The sequence below is a fragment of the Dendropsophus ebraccatus genome, chromosome 2, assembly GCF_027789765.1.
Source record: "Dendropsophus ebraccatus isolate aDenEbr1 chromosome 2, aDenEbr1.pat, whole genome shotgun sequence".
NCBI lineage: Eukaryota > Metazoa > Chordata > Amphibia > Anura > Hylidae > Dendropsophus > Dendropsophus ebraccatus.
Genome location: NC_091455.1, coordinates 57,867,209 through 57,890,421, shown reverse-complemented (window position 1 = coordinate 57,890,421; position 23,213 = coordinate 57,867,209). Strand labels below are relative to the sequence as shown.

The 23,213-nt window shown below is 43.9% G+C and overlaps 1 long non-coding RNA gene across 1 annotated transcript in view; it reads left to right on the top strand.

Annotated features, from left to right (window-relative positions):
* LOC138784461 (uncharacterized) overlaps positions 1-23,213 on the top strand; it is a 73,818-nt gene that overhangs the window by 36,458 nt on the left and 14,147 nt on the right. Inside the window, exon 3 of the long non-coding RNA XR_011361845.1 lies at positions 17,724-17,801. This is a non-coding gene — a long non-coding RNA (uncharacterized lncRNA). The remainder of the gene's footprint in view (positions 1-17,723; positions 17,802-23,213) is intronic.

Sequence of the window (23,213 nt, the reverse complement as noted above, 5' to 3'; positions counted from 1 at the left end):
AGCAGCAAAACCCCACCCAAGCTGGAGACAAGAGTGGGGCTGTCTCTGGAAGAAAGTGGCCATGTTTTTGTAGTGCTGGATAACCCCTTTTAGCTTTGTCCATGGATAGAATGGCGCCGGCAAGTTGATGCTGCGGTCCTTTTTTTGGACTGCAGCCCGTTTCCCGTGTATGGTGCCGTTCTATTCAGGAGCACGTGCCGGGGGAGGTTAAGCACTGGAGGTGGGCCAGCTGCTCTCAGTGGGAGGACACCCCTGCCCTTCTATGATGCAGTTCCATTAGAATCAATGGAGTTGCATCATAGAGGGGTGGAGGTTTCCTCATGGTACATTCGCTTTAATTTCTGTACAGTGAGTCCTTTACAAATGATAAGAGACTGAACACCAAATAATGCACACACTATCCCAGGAAAATAAAATTATAAACAACAAATAAAAGACTGAGCTATTAATCAAGCAAGCTAAAAGCAACCTACAGTGTCAGGACGGGAGGTATGAGACAAGACTAGACAGTGGGCCCTAAAGCTGAACCCACCCACTGTCCCTAACTACTTGCCTTAGTCTGCCCTAGGTGGCCGCGGACAACCACGAAGATGTGTCCTACACTTAATAAGTGTAACACTGAACAAGACAGACACAACAAAGGAGAGTCGACAAGCCAGGTCAGAACCAAACGGACTACACAGTACAGAATTAGGAAGCAAACAGATAGTCAAGCGGGAGGTCAGTTAACAAGTAGCAAACCAAGGGGGTGGAACAAGGATGTCAGGAATAGACAGGGGGGAGATGGAATCAGGGTATGGAGCCTAATTGCCAGTAGGGAATAACTGGCTCTGCTTTCATTTATGAGGATCAAGAGCCCGGTCTGGATCCCCATTGCATCGGCGCTCTGATGCTCAAGGTTCCAGACAGGTAGAGGCATCTGTCAATCAAAAGACACTGCTCAGCTGCAGCGAACGGGGCTAGCAGTGAGCAGTGTAACTCCTGCATTGCCAGGATTCTGAAAGAAAAGCGGATGTGTCAGACAAAAGGTAAAAACAGGCCCAGTTCACACCAGGCTCACTGCACATTCCTGACATACAGCAAATATACTAATGGGTGGGGGGTTCACAATAGATCCTAAGCTGGGACAATAAAGAATACAATCTGTGAAAATCCCAAGCTTCTCCTCTTCATAATGGTAACAATGGTAAAAACAGACTAGTAAGAGAATAATGTAATAAGCGCACTATAAGGCTAGGTTCACACAGCGTCTTTTTTGGCCGTTTGGTGGCCGTCTTTGTGGATGTCTGCCCTTTTGAGGTCAAATATTGCCTGTTATTTTGAAATTAAAGATGTTATTTAAAATATTGAATATTTCATCTCAAAGTGATGGAGGTCCACAAAGATGGCCAAAAAAAGGCGTCATGTGAAAATAGGTTTGTCGAGTCAATTTTTTGGTGGGATTTACCCCTTGTCCTGGCTCTGGACCCACTTATTGGTAAAATAACAGACCAAAATGAGAATCAAAACACTGGGGGACACTGGTAGATATAATACTCATACGCCAGTCTTAAATTTGACCCCATCCCCAATTTCGCTGCCGGATTCAGTAAGAGGTCCACACCTCTTAGTGAATCTGCCCTGACCTGCATCTGCTTGTGGGCGCAGGTGTTTGTGCCATGATAAGGCTAGGTTCACTACATTTTTAAAGGAGTACTCCAGGAAAAATCTTTCCCTTTCAAATCAACTGGTTTCAAAAAGTTATATAGATTTGTAATTTACTTCTATTTAAAAATCTCAAGTGTTGGGGGCGTGGCTTGGCCGGCAATGTGAGCAGACGTGCTGTGTGGAGCTCCTGACAGTAATCCTGCATATATCCTGGGCATCCTACCATTTTTTGCCTCCTAAACGACAGTGTGCTGCCGGAGGGGTACGGGGAGCGGACAGCTGGCGTTATGCCCCACAAACAGAAGGGTCTTCCCAAGGAAAAGCCGGGTAAAGGTGGCACGGCGCTCGGGCCTACACAGAAGGCGCCATCTTTGCCGCGTGATCCGCCGGCGGACATAGCTACGCAGCTCCGCTGCTACGTACGCACCCTCGACCAGGCGACCCCGGCAGAGGATTGGAGTGACCTGGGGGCAGCGCAGCAGGACTGGCTTGCTCCTGGTACCAGCGTCGGGCCTGTGACCGAGAGCCCCCCGGTATCCAAGATGGCGTCCGGCTCGGCGGGAGGAGGTGAGAGGGGTACAGAGGAGAATGGAGGGGAGAGTCCCCGGTCTGAAACGCCGGCACCGACCATACAGGATGTCCTTGTGGCGGTCACCAAGGGCAACCATCACCTCACACAACTTATGGGAGGCATGAGAGAGGAGATTAACCTGCTGAGACATGATATGCAGAAGGTATCTGAGCGCATGGGGGCGGTGGAGGGCAGAGTGGGAGACCTGGAGGACCAGGTTTCTCCTATGAAGAGAGACATGAAAAGGGTGGCCACTAACTTATCGGTACTGGCGGCAAAAGCAGACAATATTGAAAACCGCCTGAGGCGAAACAATGTCCGCCTTATTGGGGTCCCTGAGAAGGTGGAAGGGAGGAATCCCAGTGACTACTTTGAAACATGGCTCCTTGATACCTTTGTCAAGGATACTCTGACCCCCCTCTTTGCTGTGGAAAGGGCACATAGGGTGCCATCCCGCCCGCTGCCACCTGGGGCTCCTCCGAGGGCGGTACTGGTTAAAATCCTGCATTATAAGGACAGAGATATCATTTTACGCAAAGCCAGAGATATGGAACGTATCAGCATTGATGGCCGTAACATCTCCATCTTCCCAGACTTCTCAGCAGAAGTTCAGAAGAGAAGAGCTAAATACATGGACATAAAGAAGAGACTGAGATCTCTGGATGTTCCCTACTCTATGCTCTACCCGGCTCGGCTGCGTGTGGCAGCGCTGGGATCTACACATATCTTTGAGGAACCTGCTGCAGCTTTGTCCTGGCTGGATGAAAATGAAGAGCGCCTTCGCAGAGTGAATAGGCGCAGTCCGGACTAGGCCCATACTTCTGCATATGTTGATTGATATGGGATCTTCGTGCTCTCTGCTATGTGCCTTTCACCCTTTTCTAATGCCCAACGCCTGTACTTCCTTTCATTTCTATTGCCTATGAGTAGATGGGGCCTCTGGGTCACCTTGTATGTATCTTTGCCTGCTGCCCTGCCTCTTCTGTGTGTGGCAGTTTATCTCTCCTCTATCCCTATCTCCCCTTCCCTTTGTCTGTAGCTATCAGTGTTAATTGTCTGATATAACATCTATGGAGGGGAGCTCACCTAAACTGAGATATAGAGAGGGGGATGACACTCTATGACTGTAGTGTATTTTTTCTCTTTGCTATCCCTGTCTCCCCCTCCCTTTGTCAGTGGCTATCAGTGTTGAATGTCTTCTGGTGGTGGGGAGCTCGCCTTACCTGTGGTATATATATACAGCAGAGGGGGACATTCCATGAGTATATTCTATCGTCTCTGTAATTGCCCTTTCGGCTATCCCTGTCGCCCCGACTCCTCTTGTGATATGGTCCTTCTTCCCCCCCCCCCCCCCTAATGGTAGGGCCTATGCTTGATAAGGAGCTTAGCGTAAGATGGAATAAGCATATAATGTGGTTACTCACAGTGGTTTTTGTGCTGCTCGATTGTGGGGTCTTATGTTTTACCCCATTTATCCGCAAGGTGCGGACATGTTTACAGTTTCTGGTTATGTGTGGCAGGCAGGGGGCCATGTGTGTGAATGTGTGGAATGAATGTGTGTGGTTGCTTGAATGGCACTTTCCTTCTGCAGTGAGTTGTGTGCTGCTGAGTACAATCTTTTCTTACTTGTGCGATGGCGGTTGAACTGAATGTGGTGGCATGGAACGTGAGAGGGTTGGGAGCTCCTGTCAAACGGTTGGCGGTGCTTGACTCGCTCAAGCACCTACAACCTGCCATTCTTTGTCTCACAGAGACACATCTTACTAAGGAGACTCAGAGCGTCTTGGACAAATGGTGGGTGGGGACAGCATACCATGCCACGTTTTCTACACATGCGCGAGGTGTGAGTGTACTAATACATAAGAATGTACTGTATAAGGAAATTAAGTCTCTAATAGATCCGGAGGGGAGATATGTATGCCTTCACTGTGAAATTTACCATCTTCAATGTGTCTTAGTGGCGATATATATCCCACCGCCATATACGCATGCTGTGCTATATAAGATACTTTCCTTTCTCTCTTCCTGTCCTGACCTGCCCACGCTAATTATAGGCGATTTTAATAATACAATGGACATACACCTAGACAGATTTGTGCAAGGGGCTGCAGGCTCTCCTGCTGCTCCAACAGGCATGAGTAAATTACTGAGTGAGGTTGACCTCTTTGATCTGTGGAGGTTGCTTAACCCGACACAGCACCAATTCTCTTGTTACTCGGTTTCTCATGGTACTCTGTCCCGAATAGACCTGGCGATAGGCAATAGCCTTATGCGTGCTGTGGTGGTGGCGGTAGAATATCTGCCTAGACGGCTTTCTGACCACTCTCCGGTAAAAGTCACCCTGTGCTGTGGGACTCGTCCTGGCTCCTTGCGGACGCCTTGGCGTCTCAACCCATTCTGGCTCCAGCTGATTCAGCCTGTCCCCCCCATCCCTGCTGAAATTGCCTTCTTTATGGAGGTTAATGATGGTATGGCCGCTAAAACAATGGTTTGGGACTCTCTCAAAGCATATTTGCGAGGTGTGCTGATTAAAGCAATAAGTAAACGTAAATCCAAAACGAAAGAAATCCAACATATGCTGCAATCTAGATTAGAACATACTGAACGGGGGTATGTGGAGCATCCGTCTGAGGAGTCCAAGAAGCAGTGGTTAGATGCTCAGGGTATGTACAATGATCATTTAGAGCATACTGCTGATGATAAGCGATTCTTTCAGCAGCTTAGATATTTTGAGAGTGGGGAAAGTACTGGGAGGTTGTTGGCGAGGGTTGCCTCGGCCCAGAGAGGACCTTCTTTCATAGCCCAGCTACAGACAGGTGCGGGACAGATAGTGACGGCAGATCAGGATATCTTGACGGAAATGGTCTCTTTCTATAAAGACACATACGCGTCCAAACTTGACTGTGGAGAGGATGAGCTAATTGCCTATGTTTCTTCCATTCCGCTTCGTAGGTTAACAGAAGAGCAGAGAGAGGAGCTGGACCGTCCCCTGACAGTGGAGGAGTTGGAGGAGGCGCTAAAAGATTTCCCAAATGAAAAATCTCCTGGTGTTGATGGGTTGTCGGCTGAATTCTTTAAGCAGTACGGTGCGAGGATCAGGCTGGACACGTTGCAAAGGGGGAAGGAGGATGGAGGTTTAGCAGCACCTAACCCGTATTTATATTATCTGGCCGCACAGTTTCAGCAGATGAGGGGATGGGATGCGCTGGACAGACTGGGGCCGAATGGGAGGTTACTCCAATGTGTGTCTGGGGGAATGTTGCCCATACATCTTTTGGAAATAGCGGCGCAGACCAGACCACCAGATGTCCCGATTATCACTCCAATGTTGTGTACAGTATGGAGGAAGATGAAGCAGCTTCTTACATATGAGGGCTATACGGAATATACACCTTTGTGGAACAATCCTGATTTACAACATCTGTATCTGCTAGAAGGGAGAGGGGAGTGGGAAAGCAAAGGTGTATGTAGAGTGTCCCAGCTGTATAAAGACGGTGTCCTTAAGTCGTTTGTGATGTTGCAAGAAGAATTTCAGATACCGCGAGTAATGTTCTATAGATATTTGCAGTTGCGGCATGCACTCGAGGCTCAATTTGCCACACCACCGCTGATTGCAACCTGTGCTGATATCCGTTTTGTGCTGACTGCAGAGGACTCGAGGGGTCTTATATCATTTATCTATCAACGTCTACTAGCTGCATTTCATGCTGCCAAACCCCTAAAGGTGAAGGCTAAGTGGGAGGCAGACGTGGGCACTATTACAGAGGAGCAGTGGTCTGTGATTCTGGCCCTGACTCCTAAGTTGGCTCTGTCTGAGACGCATAGGAAATCACAACTGTTTCTTCTTCATAGAGTCTATCGCACTCCAAAATTTTTATACGAAGTAGGCCTGAGGGCTGACTCTAGATGCCCCAGATGCCAAATGGAAGGAGCACATATAATTCATATTATGTGGAGCTGTACGGAATTGGTAAATATTGGAGAGAAGTCCTTGCCTTAATTAAAAAGGTATATCATATTACAGTACCCCTTGGGCCTCTGCAGTGCGTTCTGGGATTGGTGAACGAATCGGCTGAACCGGCTGGAGCTTAGTTGGCAATATGCAGGATATTGTATCAGGCCCGCAAATTGATTGCCCAGCACTGGCTGCAAGCTGAACCTCCTACTGTGGCTGAATTGACCAATAAAATAAACCATATGATAAGATTGGAGAAAGGGATATATAAAAAAAAGAAAAGCCATGAAAAAATATGAGGCCATATGGGGCCAGTGGGTGGATACTCCTGGTCTGCCGTCCCACTTTTTAAAACGTAACCCTATGGAAGCTTTTCTGTTGCTAGCTGACCGAAACATGGACCGTGAGTGTAGAGATGTTAGAGTCACCTTATAATTGGTGGTACATACTGGGATTGTGCTAGAGTGTGTGCTGGTGTGAGTGGATTGTGTGAATGGGCCCCCTGTCCATGGAAAATTACTAGATGAGTGCTAGATGGACAACAGAACAAATGGTTATTTGTCTACAAGGTCTTTATATTCTCTGTGCTAATGTTGTTCTCTTGATGCACCATAAAGAGATGATTTTCGGACATGTTGTCCGGGGGGGGGGGGGTATAGGTTGTGGGTGGGAGAGCGAGGGAGGGAGGGGGGGAAAGGGGTTTTGTTGTAAAACTGATAAAATGTTCAATAAAAATTATCTGATTAAAAAAAAAAAATCTCAAGTGTTCGCTTACCAGCTGCTGTATGTCCTGTAGTCAGTGGTGTATTTTTTCCAGTCTGACACAGTGTTCTCTGCTGCCACCTCTGTCCGTGTCAGGAACTGTTCAGAGCAAGAGAGGTTTTCTATAGAGATTTGCTACTGCTTTCTGAAACCAGTTGATTGGAAAGAAAAAGTCTGTTTAATGTATACAGTTTATGCTGTACTGCAGGATTTTTTTTACCTATTGGCATTATTTAAAAAAAAAAAAATGTATCAGAGCAGATCTGTTTTTTTATTTACATCCACAAAAATGTGGTTGACCATGTTTTTTCCTGTACTTTTAAATTAACCGTACTCAAAGGGAGACAGTGAAACAGATGGGAAAACGCAGTATGAGCCCAGCCTGTGATAAATTTTGAGATTTGGAATATTTCCCCCACTATTTCCCATACTAACACTGTGCACGGTGCTATATTCCAATAAAAAGAAACATGTTTCGATTCTCTTTAATTTGCACCAGGTGCAACTTGTTAACCATTAGTTGCCCCTCAAATACAAAGCAGCTGTGTCAGCCAGCAGGTAGCATACTAGGAAATGTAAGGTTTCACTTACAAAATGTCAGAGGTTGTGGAGCAAAGAGTAAACTGAACATCTTTATGCTATGGACTGAGGAGGTTAACTCGGAGGTATTTGGAGATCCATTAGTTGCTGAGTTTTGACAAGAACACGGGGGGAGGTGTAGCTTATCAGAGGCATCCCTGGGGTCCTAGAAAGCTCCATCCTGGTTCAATATCCATTTAAACCAATTTCAATTAAATTTAGTACTACAGAAAATACAAGAAAATACATCACTGATCAGACAGTCTCATGGAACATACAGAACAACTACATTCAATGACGTACAGGTGATGTTTTCTTTGATTGCAGACATTCTCCTCCTTTATCTCCTCCATATGGGGGGGGGGGAGTCAGACCACCAAGAATAAGTCTTCAATCTATGTATTTTCTATAACAAATTGAAGTCAGTAATTGTGCCTACGTATAGCTTAAACAATAACTGTACCCATCAATTATATGCCCCGTAGTTATACTTCTCAACATTTATTAAAGATACTGGGCAGAAGGTTTTGTCTTCATTACAGGGGGAGATTCTTTACTGTAAGAGCAGTGAGGGTATGGAAGTCTCTGCAAGTTCAAGGTGAACTTGGATGGTTTTCTTGAAAAAGTAAAAAATATAATATAAACAATTTTAAAAGATTTCTGATGATAGATAGCCTCATTTATCAAGGTTTATGTCTGCAAACAGGCATAAACCATTAGAAATTTACACCTACTCTGGAGCTGGTATAAATTTTTGCAGAATTCCTATGGCAAGCACAGGGCCTAATTTTACACCGGAGTACAAGTATGCCGGTCTTAATAAATATGCCCCTAAGTTTCCACTAAGGTCTGCAACAAAGGCCGTTTTTCAATGAAAATTTAAGTTGTTTGAATGTGGCCTAAAAGACGATATGACAAATCATACCCTGTGGAATCACACGGAGGTACAGTATGGATTAACATCATGTTAGAGATCAAAACAAGCAAGATTTATAATGCTACCCTGTGGCCAAGAACTTACTTTAATAATTTATTTTCTGGATTATTTTATATCCAAATTTCCAAATATTTGTATACTAATTTGCCATTTTAAATGTCATGACATTGTTATTTGTTGACATTGAGCAGACACGCTGCAACCAAACATCCAAATGTTACATTGCTTAATTCTAGCATAGAACACATTGCATGCATTAACACGGATAGAATCAAATGCATGTAAGTAAAAGTAACATTGTTATTCCATTGTATCCATATGTTTAAAATGCCACATTTAAGTTTTAAAGATTTGCTTCAACTTGACGTAAATCTCATATAGCGACATAATGGTCTTGTTTTGGGAACAGTTGCTTTGAGTTAATTCACTTTTGTGTATTGTTGTTTTTATGTTTTTCAAGTCTTTCAAAACAAATACCGGAGACAAAACCTCTTAAGAAAAGCATCATTTATACTGATTTCAAAGGGAAATTTTAACTTTTATTTCCCCCAAAAGATTCATTTATTGTGGGCTTCAAAAAACTCAAGTTTAAGGCCCTGAAAAATTAAAGTACGTTGTTGGAATCTATGAAGTTCTGTAGATGTCCTTAAAGAATACTTGACATTAGAAAAAATGTTTTCAAAGAGACATGTCAAAAGTTTTGATCTGTCAGGGTCTGAGTGTTCAGTCGGGATAAGTCCACACTGGACTGGAGAATGTCACCGCTATCTGTCTGTTTGAGCTGGACGGATTTATAGACTTACATGCTTAAACGAGGGGCTGCTGATAAGTCTTTGGCTTTGTGGTTTTTTTTTTTTTTGTTTCTATGGTAACACAACAACATTACATGAAAGTCTTATGGGTCTAATGTATGTTTTCCAAATTTTGTGTATATAGCTTATGATAATAATGATCTAGGCACACAGGGAAACAAAATGGCGGAGTCTTAGGCAATATTCACAGCAAATGAGGGCAGAGGAGTGTTAAAATCCGCAAAGGATATTCATGGTGATATGTTGCAGATATCTGGGGATCAATGCCCTTTATATAAGAGCTGGGTTGCCAAATTTAAAACGGGCTGCTTCAGCACGATTGGTGAGGAACATCCTGGACAGCAGAGAGCAGCATTATATACACGGGTTTATTTTACATTTTAGTACGTGTCTGAGTATATTATTATTTATTGTCTGCACTTTTTCCTACCTCTGTGGGTTGACTGATATACCATAATTTGTTCAGCATATAGTACTTACATTATTAATTTATTTTCCTTGCCTTGTATACCATCTGATGTATGTGTTGTATGATTTTCTGCTCCCTTTTTTAATGTGCGTTTTTAAACAAAAAAATTTTCTTGTATGCAATAATACAGTATTTTTTGATAAATGTAGAATATTGTCCAGCATTTTTTGTTTGTAGGTTGTGAACATTTGAACATGAAGAAGCTATCTGCAAAAGCATGTGAGTGAAAACTTCCTGGTCCATTTGTCAGTGTTTCTGGACTGATAAGAACTTCCTGGGTTGACTGGTTACTATGGATGAGACCTGGATTCATTTGTATAACACTGAATGCAAGGAGCAGTCAAAAAAGTAGAGGCACAGTGGTTCTCCTGGCCCAAAGAATTTTAGGGTGCAAAAATCAGCCACTAAGGTGATGGCGTCTGTGTTCTGGGATAAGGAGGGTATGCTGCTAGTGGACTACCTTCAAAATAGTTCCACCATCAATGCAAGGCCAAAAGGTGTGGCAAGCTGTCCAAAGGAATCGTGTTCCTGCAAGACAACGCCTCCGCTCACACTGTACAAGCGACCACACCAAAACTGGTGGAGCTAGGCTTCCAGCTGGTTGACCACCCACCTTATTTACTATATCTAGCTCCCTCTGTGTATCGTCTGTTTTAAAATCTGAAGAAACACTTCAAGAGTACCTTATTTAACACCATTTCTGATGTCATGGCTGCTACAGATCGCTGGTTTGAAGCACCACTCATATCCATCTTTTTGCAAGGCTTACAGAACTTGGAATACCGATATAAGAAGTGTGTTGACTTCAGTGGAATAAATGTAAAGTTTCATCTTCCTATCTTGTTTCTTTCTGGGTAAAGCCTAAGACTTATCAGCAGCCCCTTGTATAGGCCCCGTGTATATCAGGTCGAAATGTTGCAGTGAGTTTTGTACTCATCATGCGATAAAGAGTAAAGATTGTCACTGAATACAGGATACTATTGGACTTTATCCATTTGATGTGTCTGTAACCTGGCAAAAGTTTTTTCTAATGACAAGTACTCTTTACGTTTTAATCTCAAAGTAGTAATGTTGTCATTAAACAGTATCCAATGGTATGAGAGTCTACATTATTTGACTAAAAAGCATTTTCTTACTCATTTTATTTGCACCTTTGATGCAGCAGTTGTGCACAAACAAAGAAGTAGCAATTTTTTCGACTGCCACATCTTACACCAATAGTTAGGATCAGAGAAAGCAAGGATTATGACTTACCGATAATTCACTTTTCATGAGTCCATCATGACAGCACCACATGGAGAATGTTACCTTTGACCTAACAGGAACAGGAAATTCAGAGGAAGGTTAAAAGGGCACTTCCCCAATCCCACCTCAGTTTTATTATAATGAAACCAATATGATCAATTATAAGGGAATTATAAGGGTGCTGTCATGTTGGACTCGTGAAAAGTGAATTATCGGTAAGTCATAATTCTTGCTTTACATATAGTCCATATAAAAGCACCACATGGAGACATACCAACTTAGACTCTCAGGGTGGGACCACAGCTTGTAGCACCTTTCTTCCGAAAGCCATATCTTGGGAAGTACCCACGTCCAGCCGATAATGCCTGAAGAAGGTGTAAGGCGAGGACCAGGTAGCAGCTTTGCAGATCTGCTCGAGAGAGGCTGCTGATTTGGCTGCCCAGGAGACTGCAGTGGCTCTGGTGGAATGAGCTTTGAGACCCAATGGAGCTTCTTTTTCTTTAGCTGAGTATTACTTACATATAGCCGACTTGATCCAACATGCTATGGAACCTTTGGAAGCCTTCTTATCCTTGTTAGGGCCCTGCAATTGGACAAGAAGATTTTCGTCTTCCCTCCAAGGCTTAGTGGTTTCAAGGTATTGCAGGATGGCACATCTAACATCCAGATGATGAAAAGATTCCTTTCTCTCATTCTTAGGGCTATCACAGAATGAGGGAATAATAATGTCCTGGGACCTGTGGAAATTGGTTACAACTTTAGGAAGAAAAACACGATTTAGTTTAAATATGATTCTATCATCCATGATAGTACAGTATGGTTGCATGAAAGATAGAGCCTAAATTACTCCCACTCTTTTTGCTGTTGTTATGGCAACAAGGAAGGCAGTCTTATAGTAAGAAACTTTAAGGAAATTTCATTAAGGGGTTCAAATGGTCTGTTTGAAAGTCCTAATAGAACAGTACGACATGGAGAGAAGGGAGCGGCTGTACATCCCACCTATGGCTGATACTAATGCCGCTAGGCCTATTTTAAAAACCAATGGCAGGATGACGGTATATAATTTGATCAAACCATAATGCCCCGCGTACCATGTGCAGGTCCCCTGGTTCACACGGGTTCCTACGCTAACTCCACACTGTGTCTGCAAGCAACCGCCACCCCTGCAAAGCGTGCTCATGCAGGGAAGAGAGGCCATGGAATGGCCCTGCAACCCCAATGTCACAGGACCAAACCCAAAATGCCCCACCAAAACCCAGCCGGCACCATCGGTGGAGAAAGCTGCCCCCAAACAACACAAGTATGAATATGGTATTGCACTCACCACTGCTGCTGCAGACAGAATGGGAAAGACATCTCGGCTGGATAGTGAACTTGGGTAAATCAGATTTGATACCATCTTGCAAGAAGAAGTTCCTAGGAATGATCCCTGACTCAAACCAACAAAAAACTTTCCTACCTCAGGACAAGGTGAATACATTAATTTTGAACATTTCCTCTTTCAGGAAGAAAACATCCATTTCAATCCGGAAAGCCATGTCCCTCCTGGGATCGATGACAGCAACTGCCCCTGTGGTGCCTTGGTGCATCCTCCAGGCCGACATACTTCGAGTATGGAATCGATCCCCCCTTGTCATTGGACAAATGTATGTCCATATCACCAAAGGGGAAGAACTCTCTCCTTTGGTGGTTGAAAAAGTCAAATCTGCAGAAGGGATGCCCGTGGAGCCTTGATCCGGTAATTCCAGTCACGACAGACGCCAGCCAATCGGGCTGGGGATCTCACATCCTCAGAGGCTCTTTAGGAGGAGGGTCAGCAAGAATCTAACCCTCCTCAGAGGCTTCTTTTTCCTCTTCAGATTCAGAATCAGAAATAACATATCTGCGCTTTTTATGTGGAGATTTATGGGTGGGAGAGGCAGTAGCAGAAGTGGTAGCAGTAGGGGTTAACTTTGACATAGAAGATTTAATCTCTTGGCGAATAACATTACGTAATTCGTCCGTAATGGACACACGGGAGGGAGGATTCAGTTTAGATAAACATACTGTACTTTAGCTCACTAACTGCACAATATGGCCATGATTCTGACAGGCTGCTGGATGCATTTGCACTTTAGTGGAGGACGGAGGTTCCGATAAGCTGCTAGTGACTTTTTGCACTTTATAGGACCAGCTGGAGAGTACTATACACTTTATGTGTGGCCGGACTATGTGAGCAGTACTGATTAGATAGCACCACTGTGTATGTACAAGGTACCCCTAATATGTTTATGTAACGTTAGTATTTTTGAATTTTTTGAGCTTTATATTATCAGTTGATATCTGTTGTGATACCCTTTTTGGTGTTTTCCCCTGATGAATTTGGTTACCCAGAGGAAACGTGACACGTTGGGAGTAAATACAGGGTATAACAGGGACTGTACAAAGGGATAGACCGGGGCAGGGGTCGCCCTTTTTAGGGCAAGTGCTCCGACAGTTCCCTGAGAGAGAAGGGGTAGTAACCAAACACGCATACAAAGGGCGATATAGGGAGAGTGAGACTCCTGATTGGTCACAACCTTTTAGAATTTTTTGCACGATCTACAGAAACGCAGAGATAAAACCGCAAGACTCCAGGATGACAGACTGGTGAGAAACATCCGGTTTTGTTTTCATATATCCCGGCTGGGACTGCATAGATTGATTTATCTGTGGACTGGTGCAATTACAGAATCATTCTGACTTGGGTCTTGGTTGTGGGGTTATGTGTTCTTTTAGAGATTATTATTAAAAGTGAAGTTTTATTGGTGTACACCCCTTATATATATCAAAGTAACATCAGGAAGCGACTCAAAAGAAAAAATTGCTTTCCTATACAAATAAGTGAATCCAATGGGTTAACTTACAGAGCCAGCAGCAGCAGTAGACTCAGCAGCCTCCCCTGCAGCACCAGAGATATCCATAATGGCAGAGAGAGAGAGGACAATCTTACCATTTAAATAGTCTCCTGGTGGTTTGAATCTGGCGCCAAACCATGTCTAAAGCTGCTGCTGGACTTCCGGTCTGCCATGCGTTGGGGAGAACGCAAGCCACACTGCCAAATCCCGTTTCCGGTCCGGCCCTGGGATCCACAGTGTGCAAGTTTGAAAACGGCCCCAAAACGCTGTGCCACAATCCCGGAAGTTTGGTACAGGGATCCTACGCAGGGAGTCTGACGTCATCACTGCGACGCACGCAACATGGGTCTCAGGCCCAGGAACACCCGCAGGCACACGCGGGAGGCGGCAGCATAGATGTTTCCCTGCATTAACTCCAGTCGGAGAACCGCAGGGAGACCGGGACCACGAGGCATCCACCGAGGGATCCGACACTAAGCCAGAGGCAGACCAAGTAAGGGAAACAGAAAGAGACTTCGAACCGCTCCTAAGGCTATCGTCCCAACCCATGACCCTGGAGGGATCACAGGTAAACTCTGTATTCCACTTAATCCTGACAGGAACAGGAAAAACACTGAGGTGGGATTGGGGAAGTGCCCTTTTAACTTTCTCTGTATTTCCTGTTCCTGTTAGGTCAAGGGTGACATCCTCCATGTGGTACTGTCATGTGGACAATATGTAAAAATACAATATGTTTACCAAAAAATAGGTACATCGCCCTTGATAAATGTCAACCTATGTTCTTAAGTCATGCTGATGCCTCTCTACTGCAATATGTACAGCGGTTTCCCTAACCTACATTTTCCTTCCCCATTATTTGTATATGTTAAGTCCTTGTGAGCAGAGTCCTCTCACTCCCCATCCATAACAGCCTGTCACTTACATACTTCATGCTTATTGTAAAACACGAACTGGAGAGAATGGAACCGCTGCACATCCCATCTATGGCTGATACCAATGCCGCTAGGCCTATATTAAAAATCAACACCAGAGTGTCTGTATATGAATTGATCAAGCCATATTGCCCCGTGTACCACCGCGCAGGTCCTCTGGTCCACACGGGTCCCTACGCTAACTCCACACCGTGTCGGTCAGCGACCGCCAACCCCGCAAAGCGTGCACGTGCAGGGAAGGGAGGCCATGGAACGGCCCTGCAACCCCAATGTCACAGGACCAGACCCAAAAAGCCCCACCAAAACCCAACCAGCACCACCGGCGGGGAAGTGCAACACCTCATCCAGACTTGTGCTGTTTGGGGGCAACCTTCTCCGCCGGCGGTGCTGGCCGGGTTCTGGTGTGGTGTTTTTGGGTCTGGTCCTGTGACATGGGGGTCGCAGGGCCGTCCCATGGCCCCCGTTCCCTGACTGTGAGTGCCTGCGGGGTTGGTGGCCACTGACTGGCACGGTGTGGACTTAGTGTAGGGACCCATGTGTATCAGATACCGGCACGAGATACATGGGGCAGTATGGCTTGATCAATTCATACACAAAATTCTGATGTGTTTTTTATTTAGCCTAGGGGCACTAGTATCAGCCATAGGTGTGAGGTGCAGCACTCTTTTTCTTCCCTGAACCGCTTCATGCTTATTGTACATGTTTCTTGTTAATTTTACGTATTTAAGCCATATTTTTCAGATGTACAACTAATAAAAATGTCACGGCCGCGGCGGCGTCCCGTGTTCTGGGCCGCCGCCGCGACCTCCTCCTGCCCCATGCAGCTGCCGGGGTCCTTGTGCAGGGACCCGGCGCTGCTGCTAGTTCGGCCCCTGGGGGCGCCTCACCTCTCCTCCACTCCTGTCTCTCACTGTGCCGGCCGGCGCGCGCGTCCCCGCCTCCTAGGGCGCGCGCTCGCCGGCTGTCTCAGATTTAAAGGGGCAGTGCGCTCCTAATTGGTCCACATGTCAATCACTCCCCTATAAGTTCCAGCCCTGCCCCACTACAGGTGTTGGAGCCTCTACATGCTTCCCATAGCGTTTGGCCCAGCTCCCTGTTGTTCCTGACCTTAGTCCTTGTCCCTTGTTCCTGTCTTCAGTCCTTGTCCCTAGTCCTTGCCTGCTGCCTTCCCATTGTTCCTGAGTCCTGTCCGCCACCTGCGAGCACGTCTACTATCCTCTGCCTGTACTATCTCCTGCCTACTGCTCCTGCCACGCCTCGCCTGCCGTCACTAGCAACCAAGCCAGGGGTAGCGACCTGGGGGTCGCCTGCCGCAGCAAGTCCATCCCGCCTTGCGGCGGGCTCTGGTGAAAACCAGCGGCCCCTTAGGCTCCGCTCCCTGGTGAGGTTAGTGCCATCGCTGGTGACGGTCCAGTGGATCCACTACTCCAGGCGTTACAAAGAACTAACTAGAACTAACTAAGGGGAACTCTGGTGATTTTTTTTTTTCAAATTAACTGATACTAGAACGTTATATAGGGGACCTCTATGAGCAATACTATGATTGCTTATAAAGATCAATGCAGTACATTTTTTAAGTATAGCTGGAGAGGAGGTGGATGAAGACAATGCTGTCCACTTATATCCCTCCTCCCCCCACCCCCGCACTGGGTCCACTTCATGCTGCTCTAGTCCCCTGGTTTTAAGTGTACCTGTTGTTATAACTTTCAACTTTAATTCAAAAGTAAATAAAGCAAGTTTAAAATTTACATTAATTATTATTATTATTATTATTATTTTGTTATCATGCCTAAGGCTACGTTCACACAGAGCAAAAGGGGCGGATTACGCGAGGAAATATTTCCACCTAAAATCAACTGACACTGAATTCCGAGCAGAATGTAAGCAGAATCCCTGCGTATTCCGTTAGGAAAGTGTTCAGCTCGTAATCAGTTCTTGACAAATTCAGCGTGGAATACTCGAGGAATCCACGCTGATTCCGCATGCATTCAGCGCTTAATCAGCACTGAAATTCAGCGAGTATTCGGTAGGTAATAGAGGAAGGTGCCAACAACAATTTTGCAGACTTTGGAGACTAGACTATATGGTACCTGAATTTTCTAGAACAGATCACCTCAGAGCTGGCAGAGGAGAAGGAACTGAGCTGAGCAGAGAGAAGCTGACCAGAAATGGCAAAACATCACCGCTTTGCAATTGATGGAGATGCACTAATTTCAGAGGTATGTATCTATGTATGTTTTTTGGGGGAAACTTTTGCTGTGATCATATGCTGTGGGCATGCTGACATTGTCATTTCTTTCTTGTGGGCCCCTGGTATCACCTCCTTTGGGTTGTCTTGGGATTTACCCACCCTTTCCCCCCCATTTCGCGCTGATTCAGCGCGTAATTTTCGCTTGTATTGCGCTTGTATTACGCGCTGAATACGCGCGTATTCCACGCTGAAACAGAGAATCAGAGCCCCATTGATTTGTATAGGCTTCCGTTAACGGAAGAATGAACATGTTCATTCTTCTGGCGAAAAGCAGATTAGCCGAGGAACGTTCAGTGCGGAAATTCCACCATGTGAACTGCAGAGCAGAATTTCCATTCAGCACAATGGAAATTAGCTCTGCACCTATTTTAACGGCTGCCTCTGCTGCTGAATGGCTGAGTGGACCTGCAACATCACATCTCAGGGAGAAGGTTCCACATTGCTTCACTAATATTATATTTTTACATGGTGAGTTCTCATCCAATAATAGTAAATCTATAATAAATATAAGACAGAAAGAAAAAAATATTACTATTGTATATTGATTTCACATATTTTTACGGTTACATCTGTCATGATAACGACAATGAGGAATCAGCCAGACCATCAGGTTCCAATGTTTTTAACTTGTAATACATTATAATTCTCTGCATTTAAGTAACGTATGTCTGTCACCTTCTTGTTTAGGCGACAACACTTTGTCCATGGCCATGAATCTTATGTCCCTCTCTATGTGCCCTGCCTCAGCTAAATGCTTAGGAACAGGTAAGTCCATTTTCTTTCCCCTAATAGTATAGCAATGCTGATTGTTGCATGTTTTCAGATCATAAGTGGTCTCCTCATTATACACTTTATTTATTAAGTTAATATTGAGTCATAGTAGTATTATGTCATGCTGTGGTGGCTTTGTCTGTCCTGTTCTGTGTAAATAACAATATGGAGGTGATAGTTAACATGGTTGTAAAATTTGCTCTTGATATAGTGGTATTTTTTAAATAGGTATGTACAGTATATAAAAATTTGTATGGTAAATATATTATTTGTTTAGTGCTTGAGGACCGTAATAACACCTGTGGAAAGCATTTGGGGACTTGATTCTCATTTTGCCCAGGGCCGCACTTTGCCCAAAACTGGCACTGTCCACATTGCTTTGTTGCCATTTCTCAAATCACAATAAAGCATGCTCAAAGAAGGCCTTAAAACAAATTAAAGCACAAAAACAGAGATAGTTCACTAAAAAAAAAAAAGAGCGCACCAGCCACTAAGCATTCCAGGAGGGGTTCACTTGATTCCTCTGTCTAGATCATTCTTTTATTTTATAAACATGTTACATTTTGCTGAGAACTTTAAAGCAAACAGAAATCAGCAAGGAATCTGTTCCCATAAGAAATTAGTAAAACGTATCATCATTTCTACAAAGTGAATTTTATTGTCAATCATAAACATTGCTGAAGTCTCTCCAACTATCATATTACAGTTCTATCGTCACTGGTAAAACAATTGTCCTTTCTAATTAAAGTGACTTGGGGAGAATGTAGTTTGCGAGACTAAACTAGTTACTATTTACTTTATTAAAAAATTCCATGCAAGGCCAAAATTATCTCTGATGAGGGCGACTGCTGATCGCTGAAACATGTTAGATGTTTGACCTGCATGAACTATGGCAACTACTACAGTGATGTCACTGCTACTCCGTGGAAAACCTTTGGATTACTCACCGTATGCCGAGAGTTGGTAGTAGTGGAGCCACCGGCCGGGCCCGCTCCTAACCTGACACCTCAACACCTACAACTACTGAGGATACTATACCACATCACAAAACTACCAGGTATTCAGCAGTATAGCTATATATCACTATGGATACTTAACCCATAGCTGCACCAGGACGTTATCGAACGTCCTCGTGCCGCTATGGGAGTTCAGAGGGGGGTCGCGCGGCGACCACCCTCTGAACTGCCGCGATCCCGGGTGCCGCGTGTAGCCCGGGCTCGCGGCTATTAGCGGGCACGGTCCGATCGCCGTGCCCGCTAATTAAGTACTTAGAAGCAGCTGTCAAAGTTGACAGCTGCTTCTAAATACTTCTTCAAACGCATACCTGGTGGTCTAGTGGGGGGATCGCCCCCCCTGCGGCGCGATTGCGGGGGGGGCGATCCCCGCATCCATCCCGGGCCGGGGTCTGCTCCGTAATGGCGCTGATCCCGGCTCGGCATTCTATTGCATTTGGCTGCAGCAGCCAAAAGCAATAGAACACCGATCTCATGGATTCATGCAGTATAACTATACTGCATGGATCTCTATGAGAGATCAGAGTACATATACTAGAAGTCCCCCAGGGGGGCTTCTAGTATATGTGTAAAGTAAAAGAAAAATGTATTTTTAATAACACAAAACCCCCTCCCCTAATAAAAGTCTGAATCACCCCCCTTTCCCCATTTTATAAATAAAAATAAATTAATTAATTAATAAACAAACATGTTTGCTATCGCCGCGTACGTAATCGCCCAAACTATTAATTAATCACATTCCTGATCTCACACGGTAAACGGCGTCAGCGCAAAAAAATCCCAAAGTGCAAAATTGCGCAATTTCTGTCGCATCAAATCCAGAATAATTGTAATAAAAAGCGATCAAAAAGTCATATATGCGCAATCAAGGTACCGATAGAAAGACCACATCATGGCGCAAAAAATGACACCTCACACAGACCCATAGACCAAAGGATAAAAGCGCTATAAGCCTGGGAATGGAGCCATTTTAAGTGACGTATATTTGTTAACAACGGTTTGAATTTTTTACAGGCCATCAGATACAATATAAGTTATACATGTTACATATCGTTTTAATCGTAACAACTTGAGGAACATGCATAACAAGTCAGTTTTACCCCAGGGTGAATGGCGTAAAAACACATTTCCCCCAAATAAAAGAAATGCGTTTTTTTTTTCAACTTCACCACACTTTGAATTTTTTTCTGGTTTCCCGGCACATTTTAGGCAAAAATTACATCTGCCATAGCAAAGTACAATTAGTTGCGCAAAAAATAAGGGCTCACTTGGGTCTCTAGGTGGAAAAATGCAGGCGCTATGGCCTTATATACACGAGGAGGGAAAAACAAAAATGCAAAAATGAAAACTGTCTGTGTCCCCTAAGGGTTAAACTGCTTGAACGGACCATTGTTACTATTTACTTACGTACTTTACACAAGATATATTATGTTAACATTTTTATAGGACAGTATCTCTCAGGAAACCTTTTTTCCATCATTTAACCCCTAGACGACCCAGGACTGTACATCCTGGGTGTTTCTCCCGCTATTAAGCGCGCGTGTCATTAACCCCTTAAACACCGCGATCGCGGCGCGACCGCGGCGTTTAAGTGTAAGTGACAGGGGGAGTCCCCTGTCACTTACCGATCGGGACCTCCGCAGTGTGATCGTTGAAATGGACCTCCAGAGGTCTCTTTGTGCAGTCCGATCGGCGATCTGCTACACTGAGCCTGCACAGGCAGGCTCAATGAGCAGATCGCCGATAACACTGATCAATTCTGTGCCTATGGCATAGCAATGGTCAGTGTAGAAATCAAACTAGTGTATGTAAAAGTCCCCCAAAGGGACTTCAAATGTGTAAAAAAAAAAAAAAGTTCAAAACACTATAACACTACCCCAAAACCCCTCCCCCAATAAAAGTTGAAATAACCCCCCCTATCCCATTATATAAATAAAACATATAAAAATAAATAAATAGATAAACATATAATATACCGTAGCGTGCGTAATTGTCCGATCTATTAAAATATAACAGGCGTCATAGTGATCGGTGAACGGCGTACACGAAAAGAGGGAAAAAAGTGCGCGGATTACCGATTTTATGTTACATTATATATTTTAAAAAATCAATAAAAAGTGATCAAAACGTCCGATCTTCACAAATATGGTATTAATAAAAACTAGAGATCATGGCGGAAAAAATGACACCCCATACAGCCCCGTAGGTGAAAAAATAAAACCGTTATAAGTGTCACAATAGGCCCATTTTATTTATAATTAATTGCCAAAAAAAAGGATTTCATAAAAAAATATATATATATAACATTAGAGAATCTGTGTAACATGCATGTGGTTGTGTTCGGACTGACCTATAGAATAATGGTATCATGTCGCTGTTACCATATAGTGTATTACGTAGACACAGAAACCCCCCAAACGTTACCATATTGCATTCTTTTTTACGATTTCACCTATTTATATCTTCATAAATAATATATTTGGAATTCCATCATACATGTTATGGTAAAATGAATGACGCCATTACACAGTACAACTATTCCTGTAACAAATAAGCACTTACATGGCTTGTAGATAGAAAACTGAGAGTGCTGGAGCTCTTAGAAGGGGAGGAGGGAAAAACAGAAACACCAAGATCAAAATGTGCGCGGTCCACTGGGTCATTTTGGGCCTGGTCCTCAAAGGGTTAAGCACACACTGTAGCGCTTTAAGTGTATACACATATATTTGGCATGATTAAATATTGCTTAGACTCAAAATACCCATTCAAATACAACAAGGCAAAATTTTCCAGAAACAGATTAACTTTCTGAATAGAATTTTAAACACTTCGATACAAGATGATGGCTGAATCATTTCTACATTCTGGGGTTTTGTAGGAAACTGCTATTTACTACAATATCTGTGATTTTTTTTGTAATGCTGTAAGGGTTTTGGAATGTCTGATATATTCTTAAGTTATGCACGGATAATTGCGCTACACTGGATTTATCAACTGGATTCATTAACTGTTTCTCAGCATTTCTTCATTGGCAAAAGGGCCTACAATGGGCATTTGAATATCAGAACTGAATGATAGAGCAACGGATGAAAGCAGCAGGGTCTGATGATTAATTTTTTTTTCTTTTTCATCATTTGGATAGCTGAGAACATGTTTATTATTTAACAGGACAGAGATATTACCAAAGTGCACCATGGGAAGAAGGCAAGCTGGTAATATTCCGCTAGGAATCCTTGGGTCCGATCATTCTCATGGATACATCTTTGGTACCCATCACCTACTGACACATTGCTGCAGTGTTCAAGGTGTTGACTTGCCCTCCTACCCGGTATAATTGTTGCTTCCATTCCATTTAAAGACAATATAACCTGAAAAGGAGAATGTACGATGAGACATTTAGGAAAAATAGGCCATCAAATAACTATGTAAACTGGATTTTTTCCCGATGACTCCATACAGAGCACGTCACAGTTCACTTTGACAGAATTTCCGTTCTTAATATACAAAGGTTGTAAAATGAAAGATATGACAGATTGGATACGTATAAATTCTTAGTAATTGTAGTATGTTTTCATTCTTAAGGGATGAGCCTAAGCCTGGCAATATCACACTTACACTTACTGACAGCCCCTTTTGTAGACATACTAAGCACTTGTCTCCTTGCTTCTGCAAATACCACTTAGATGTAGCTGCTTTTATAGTGTGACGCTTTCACATTTCTGACACTTGAGCAAAAGTAAATATTTCCATCATGGCCAGGAAACACTCAGAACGTGCAGTGTAAAGAGGATGTCCCAGATGTAGGACTACCTTATGGCCTCTTTCAGTGATAGGTATGATAGGTATATGATACCATTGGTGAACAGTATCCCAAATGTCACAGAGCTAGCATGGGGACTCATATACTATTACTATGTAATCGTTTCCTGTCCCAAAATAATATTTTGCATTGCATATTTTATTTCTGTTACAAATTATATTGTATACTTGTGCTTTCTTCTAGAATGACATTACGTGACACAATACTGTGTGCCCTAAAAGTTTATTGGGTATCATAAGCCTATACTATATGTACAGTAGACAAATGTAGCCGGCACTAACATGAAGGTTGGTGCATTACCACCTAAAGTATGCTGTTAACATAATGCATCTGCATTTGTCAGATGTCCATACTCTTGTGTATTTGGCACAGCAACCTACGCTATAGGCTTAGGGTTCTGTCTAAGCCCTTAGCGTCCAATGACGTATCTGATACGTCATGGTGACGCGGGAGAGTTCACAGCGGGGTTCCGCCGTGCCCTCACTCTGAACGGCGCCGCGACCGGCTGCTATCTGCAGCCGGGGGACAGCTCTATTAGCTGACGAGGGTCCCATTGCCATGCTGGCTAGTTAA